Raw genomic sequence first — 7270 nt, 5'->3', positions numbered from 1 at the left:
GGGCAGCCCAGGTGGCTCAGCGGTTTGGCGCCGCCTTCGGTCCAGGGTGTGATCCTGAAGACCCCAGGGACTGGGTCCCACGTTGGGCTTCCTGCATGGAACCTGCTTCTCCCTCTGCCTGTGTCTCTGCCTCTCTTTCTGTGTGTGTCTCTCATGAATGAATAAAATTTAAAAATCTTTTAAAAAATGATATTTGTATTTGCTTGCATCTACCCAAATAAACTCTGGAAAGATAGAAAAAGATACTAAGAAAAGAGGCTATGTTCTGGAGTGAATAAGAACCAAGATGTGAAGAAAGAGACTTTCACTGTGTGCCATTTTCTTTTTTCTAATTTTTGAAGCGTGGAGTATATAAACTACTCAAAGCATTAAATTAAAAAAAAAGTTGCATCCTCATTTTGGCATGCTATGCAGCCATTTAAAATAATGTAGAAAATAATGAGAAAAGGTCCATGATACAGGCAGTACAAGAAAGCAGATTGCAGAATAAAGTATATAAAGTATCTGGTAACCACAAAAGGACTTTGACTTCTTATTTCAGGTCCTTGGAAGGCATTTTAATCACTTGGAATATATGGTGTGGCCACTTAAATTGAAGTCATAAAGATTATGTAGCAATATGTTACATTTAACAACATAAGTGAAAAATCCTAAGCAACTTATTCACAGTATTTGTGTAAACATTGATAGATACAAACCAAGGAAAATGAAAAAGTAAAATTATTTGCACTGATGTGGTAGGATGTGTAGCAGTTTCTTACTTTAAAATTGTATTCTATATTATTTATGTGATTATGAACAGAATTAAAACATTTGAACAATATTTCGGTAAAGCAAAAAAAAAAAAGTCATGTTGCCAGCTAACATTGGCAAGAGGGTGTGTGAAGGAAGGAAGGGTGACAAGGAGGAAAGGAGTGTGGATCTGGAGCTTTCGGAAGGAGGAGCTTGATGTAGAGAAGTGCAGGAGACTGGAAGGAGGGTGGTTCAGCAGCAGTGAAAGCCCAGCTGGGGTGGGCTTTGTGGTGGTCCCAGTTGGGAATGATTTCCTTAAAAAAACAAAACAAAACAAAAACTTGTGTAGCCTGGAGAGCCCACCGTGAGAACTGCAAATGCTGGGAACTGCAAAAAGGCAAGTAAGTGATTCAGTGATGATTTGAAATATACAGTTGAAAAGCCCATCTGTGGGATCTAAGATTGTAAAAGAATTCACTGCTGGTATGTGAGTCTAGGAGAGTTGGGAGGTTTGTCTACAAACCTCTGTTTAGTGCTTCGAATTTTTTTTCTTGTTATTTTAATTTTTTGTTGATATGTAACATACCTATAAAATGCATTGTTCTCTTATTTATGTGCTCTTCTTTCTGTAGTACATGTTCCTTTTTAAAAAAAGATTCTATTTATTTATTTGACAGAGAAAGAAAGAGAGAGAGCCAGAGAGGAGAAGCAGGGGGAACAGCAGAGGGAAAGGGAGAAGCAGGTTCCCCACCCGGAGCAGGGAGCTGGACGTGGGGCTTGATCCCAGGACCCTGGGATCACCACTGGAGCAAAAGGCAGACACTTAACCGACTGAGCCACCCAGGTGCCCCTGTCATTCATGTCCTTTTAAAATATGAGATCGGGGCAGCCTGGGTGGCTCAAGAGTTTAGAGCACCTTCAGCCCAGTGTGTGATCCTGGAGATCTAGGATCGAGTCCCACATCGGGCTCCCTGAATGGAGCCTGCTTCTCCCTCTGCCTATGTCTCTGTGTCTTTCATGAATAAATAAATAAAATCTTTAAAAAAAATGAGATCAGGGGCACCTGGGTAATACAGTCAGTTAAGCAACTGACTCTTGGTTTCAGCTTAGGACCTGATCTCAGTGTTGTGAGATCAAGCCCCATGTTAGGCTCTGCACTCACTGCAGAATCTGCTTGAGATTCTCTCTCCCTCTCCCTCTGCCCCTCCCACTCATGCTCTCTCTCTCAAAATAAATCTTTTCTAAACATTTAACAAAATAAAATCTGAGATCAATATAAAACTGTATGTCTACAGTAACCACAGTTTTATAAAATAAAAAGTATATTTGTAACTGTGTAGAAGGAAATGCATTATAATATAAATAATAATTATCTCTGCACAGTAGGGTAATGGTTGTTTTTTACTGGTGTTACTTTCATTAGTGAACATGTTTTACTCTTACAGGAAATAAATATTTGGGGTTCTTGTTTTCACTTTTGAATAGAAATGTTTTCAATTGTTTTTAAAAAGATTTTATTTATCCATTCATGAGAGACACAGAGAGAGAGGCAGAGACCTGGGTAGAGTGAGAAGCAGTCTCCTTGTAGGGAGCCTGATGTGGGACTCGATCCCAGGACCCCAGAATCATGCTCCTAGCTGAAGGCATATGCTCAACTGCTGAGCCACCCAGACATCCCAGAAATGTTTTCATATACACTGAAAGATAGAAATAATCCCAAAACATATTTATTCCCACTACCAAATTTTCACTTTTTTCCTTCATCTGTTTTTAATTAAACCTCAGCCATCATAACATTCTACCCTAATTTAGTTTTCATACCTAAAAATAATGATTTTTAAACATAACTATAATAACATTATAATTTCTGATAAATTTAACAATTCCCTAGTATTATTTTGTGCCCAAGTTCATACTCAGATTTCCTTAATTTACTCCCAAATATCTCTTAAAGCTGATTTGTTCAAACCAGGATTTAATCAAGAGCCAGCGATTGCTGGCTCATTTGGTGTTACATGGAGTTCTTTTTAAGAAACCTGACTTAATTGAAACTTCACAAGCAATCACCAATGTTTCACAAAAAAGGTGGCATTTGAAATCTGAGACCTTAAGGGTATGTCAGAATTGACATGGTGAGAGAAAGGAAGAAGTCATTTCAGGAACAGAGATCAAAATGAGAATACGAAAGAGAGAAAGGTGGCAGATGTATTTAAGGAGCAGCAAGTAACCCAGTTTATTTGAATCAAAGGAAAAGGAATAATGGGGGATAGAATTAGCAAAATAATTTGGAGATAGATTGCGGAGAGCCTTGAGGTTGTTTCCAGTCCACTGTGTAGATCATTTGAGAATTTCAGTGAATAACCCATCATTCCATAATCCCTGTGGGACAGTGGCTGTGTTTTAATCACCTGTATATCCCTGACACCTAGCAAAGCATACTTACAGGATGCTCAGAATGCATTTGTTGTTGAAAACATGGCAAAATAATAAAAAGAAAGAAAGAAAGAAGAAAGAGAAAGAGAAAGAAGGAAAGAAAGAAAAAAGAAAAGAAAAAAGAAAAAAAAGAAAGAAAGAAAGAAAGAAAGAAAGAAAGAAAGAAAGAAAGAAAGAAAGAAAGAAAGAAAGAAAGAAAGAAAGAACATGGTGCTACTGAAGAATTTTTAGTTGAAGACTAACATACTAAAATCTCCTTTGGGAAGGTTAGAAATTGGTTGGTAATGATGGTGACTAGAATAAGAATTTAGGGAAGAGAACCAGCTGACTAGATTGGGGCAATTGAAGGTGGGGCTTGGCTAAACTAGATGGAAAAGTAGCATAAGCAAAGATGAGGAGTCAGGAACAAATTGAGGATAGCATAATGACCAGCAAGGAGAATGTGCTTTGGAATGCTCTGAGAAATGAGATTCCAAAAGATAGGGTCAGGGAGTGGTTCAGGAAGTCTAATATTGGTCAATGAGATCTATGTTATAGGCTTAATAAATGACTTCTGATCGTGCTTGAATTCAAGATTTGGGGTTCTTAAAATTGCATCTACCTGTCTTTTTTCATGTAAGAAGAACTTGCATACAATAAAAAAAGACAAAATTGGGCAAGATCATTCTGAACCTAAAAAGAATTAATTATTAAATAAAGCATAAATGAAGGGAATATTAAATCAGAATTCTATTGGGCTGTGTTCATTTCAAATTTGTTAGACAGCTGAAATATGATACTGAGTACAACTGCATAAATGACATGGAAATAGGATTAAAAGTGTTACCAAATTTTGTGTTAATAGAGAACACAGAACATTTGCTCAAAACTGCATAGGAAATTGTGTATTCCTCTTGAAGCTTGATGGTTTATTTCCCTTCCAGAGGAAGATGGACCCTCCTTGATTATATTCAAATTAAGGTTGGTAAGTGTGAGGACTGGCTCACAACTAGGAAAAGAAAAGAAAAGAAGAAAAGAAAAGAGAAAAGAAAAGAAAAGAAAAAAGAAAAGAAAAGAAAAGAAAAAAGAAAAGAAAACCCTCTACATTTACCTGCTGCCCAGAAAATGACTTAGACTTATTTGGATTATATTTGGGGATGGTTCTCAAGGTTTTCTGAACACAGGGATCACCAAGGGAGTTTGAAAAAAGGCAGATTCCCAGGATCTAGCCCCACTAATTCTGAATCTTAGTTGGGAAGGCAAGTTAGGGCAAACAAGCACATGGGAAATTTTTCTTTTTAAACAAGTACCCTGGGAACCCTGGGTGGCGCAGCGGTTTGGCGCCTGCCTTTGGCCCAGGGCGCGATCCTGGAGACCCGGGATCGAATCCCACGTCGGGCTCCTGGTGCATGGAGCCTGCTTCTCCCTCTGCCTGTGTCTCTGCCCCTCTCTCTCTCTCTCTCTCTCTCTCTCTCTGTGTGACTATCATAAATAAATAAAAAAATTTAAATTAAAAAAAAAATAAACAAGTACCCTGTGTAATTCTAATTCAGATCATCTACGGACCATACTTTGATAAACTTCTCTAGGACCCAGTATCTTTTCTTTTGCAAAAGTATAACTTATACAGTTAAAAGATTAGTTGTAGTTTAAAATAATTTTTTAAAAAACATTCTGTTAGGTCTATTTGTTAGATCAGCTGCAAGTAACTTGGAAACACAGCCAACAGTGGCTTAAACAAGTAAGATTTTATTGGTTGGTTGGTTTGGTTTTTATCTCGGGCAACAAGAAGTCAGGGGGTAGACTGTGCAAGGCTGGTCCTTTGCACTCAAATTCAATGATTCAGGGAGCCAATCTCCCATTCTTCTGCTACATTTGTGTTAAGTTGCAACCTTAATTCTCATGACCAGATGGCTACTGCACATCCAAGTATTGTGTCCATGCTCCAGATGGGGGAAGAGAGAAGGAAATCGTGCAAGCCAGACATATCACCCCATTTCACAAAGTGTTCACAGGTGGTCTACCAGCAACTTCTGCTTATTGGCCAGAATTCTATCTTATTAGCCAGAACCAGGTCACATTGCCCTCTTAGCTGCAAAGCGTCTGGGAAGTAGTCACTATAAATGTACTACTCCTTTGAGAGGAAAAAAAGTGGCTGTGATCTTGTGGGGAGACTCAAAACTTCATTCCTGAAGGGTCTGGTCATTTAAGGGTCCCACCTGTATGGGTTATGGGAGTTTCTTTACCTACTATAATCACATAGTGATATGTGATTCTATGTGTCTCAGAGGTATCCTAGGAGACTACCTGCATTCCAGACATATTCCTCCGTACTTCCATTGTATAGTAACTTCTCAATTGATTATTAACATTCTCCTCTACTGAGATTGCTCTTTGTAAGCATTCACATGGAACACAAATATCTTTTCACATTCTGTGATCTAACCACATACCATTTCCCCAGACCTGGTCACCAAATTTCCAATCATGTCACTTCTGTGTCTCTGACCATCCAGCCATATCATTAATTACTATCCATGGGTCAGTTTATTTTATTTTATTTTTTTAAAGATTTATTTATTTATTCATTCAGAGAGAGCGAAGAGAGAGGCAGAGACACAGGCAGAGGGAGAAGCAGGCTCCAATGCAGGAAGCCTGATGTGGGACTCGATCCTGGGTCTCCAGGATCACTCCAGGATCACACCAGGATCACAGGCTGCAGGCGGCGCTAAACTGCTGCGCCACCGGGGCTGCCCTATGGGTCAGTTTATATTTGTACCTCTGGCCACCTCTCTTTTCAGATACAATGAACAAGGTACCCTGCTTGAGTTCTACCCACAGTGGGGAATTACTTTCCTACTACCCTCAGGGCCACCTTGGAGTGAGGCCAGCCTATTATAGAGGACCATTTGTAAATTAACCCTAAATTCTTTATTCCATAGTCAACTGGTCATAGGGAACTCTCCATGAAGCCATAGATGCAGGTGGAAGAGGAGGAGGCAGTGGGGTAGGAATATGGGAGTGAGCATCTATGCTACTTATTCATGCAAACTGCTTTGTATTTGTGAGGTCTTATGAAAAGTAGCAGAGCAGCTTGCATGGCAGCCTGGACCTATTGTGATCCTTTTCTTGTCCTGAGCTGCACTCAAAACTGGCTTTTCAGGTCATTCAATAAATAAAAGTAGCACTCCCAAATGAGGCATATGTTGCCTCCAAAATCTAAAGAGGTCCAGTGTGTCTCCTTCTTAGAGATAGGAGGGACCAGATGGAACAATCTGTTCATTTTTTTTGGAAAGGGTTATCTCAAATGCTCCTAGAACTCTTACTGAGATGGAAGCGTCCTGAATTTCTGTGGGATTTATTTCCATCCTCCTAGCACACATGAGTATTACCAATGTGTCTACATAGTTTCTATTTCCTATTCATTGAATCAAATCAAAGTCATATCATCAATGTAATGGACCAGCATGACATTCTATGGAATGAAAAGGTGATCAAGGTCCCTGCAGATTAGATCATGGCATAGTACTGGATAATTGATATAGCCCTGAAGTAGGACAGTGAGGTGTAAACTGGTCCTGCTGGCTGACAGCACACTGCTTCTGATTGCCTTTACTAATGGGTAAGGAGGAAAAAAGCACTCACCAGGTCAATAGCTGTCTACCAGGTTGCCAGGAAATAGGTTGATTTGCTCTAGCAAAGAAACCACAGCTGAAACAGCAGCTACAATCAAAGTCACCACTTGATTAAGCTGACATTGAACTGCTTTCATTCTCTGAGATGCACTTGTCTTCACTGGCCAGATAAAGAGGTTGAATGGGAATACGTTAGGAATCAGGCCCACTATGCTGCTCAAGTCTTTGATAGCGGCACTAATCTCAGAAATATCGTGTTGCTTTTAGTCTGTTATATTGATAGGAGGAGGCCGCTCCAAAGGCTTCTACTTGGCGTCTCCTTTCAGAGTAGCCCTCATTCCATGTATAAAGAAACTGGTGATTCTGGCAGTTGCCGAGCATGTGTGTGCCAGCTACACATCACAGAACTAAGAAGTCACCCAGGGGGGGATTGTGGGAACCCACTGGGCCCACCGTGAGATAAACCAGAGGCAAAACTCCATTGTTCACCT

The 7270-nt window shown here is 39.7% G+C and overlaps 1 long non-coding RNA gene across 2 annotated transcripts in view; it reads left to right on the top strand.

The window, feature by feature from the left end:
* The first annotated feature begins 966 nt into the window (after window positions 1-966).
* LOC144289060 (uncharacterized) overlaps window positions 967-7270 on the top strand; it is a 44009-nt gene continuing 37705 nt past the window's right edge. For both annotated transcript variants that reach the window (XR_013357122.1, XR_013357123.1), the window contains exon 1: window positions 967-1133. This is a non-coding gene — a long non-coding RNA (uncharacterized LOC144289060). The remainder of the gene's footprint in view (window positions 1134-7270) is intronic.

The sequence above is a fragment of the Canis aureus genome, chromosome 18, assembly GCF_053574225.1.
Source record: "Canis aureus isolate CA01 chromosome 18, VMU_Caureus_v.1.0, whole genome shotgun sequence".
Taxonomy (NCBI): domain Eukaryota; kingdom Metazoa; phylum Chordata; class Mammalia; order Carnivora; family Canidae; genus Canis; species Canis aureus.
The sequence above is the reverse complement of the archived record's forward strand: the minus strand, read 5'-3'. Positions and strand labels throughout refer to the sequence as shown.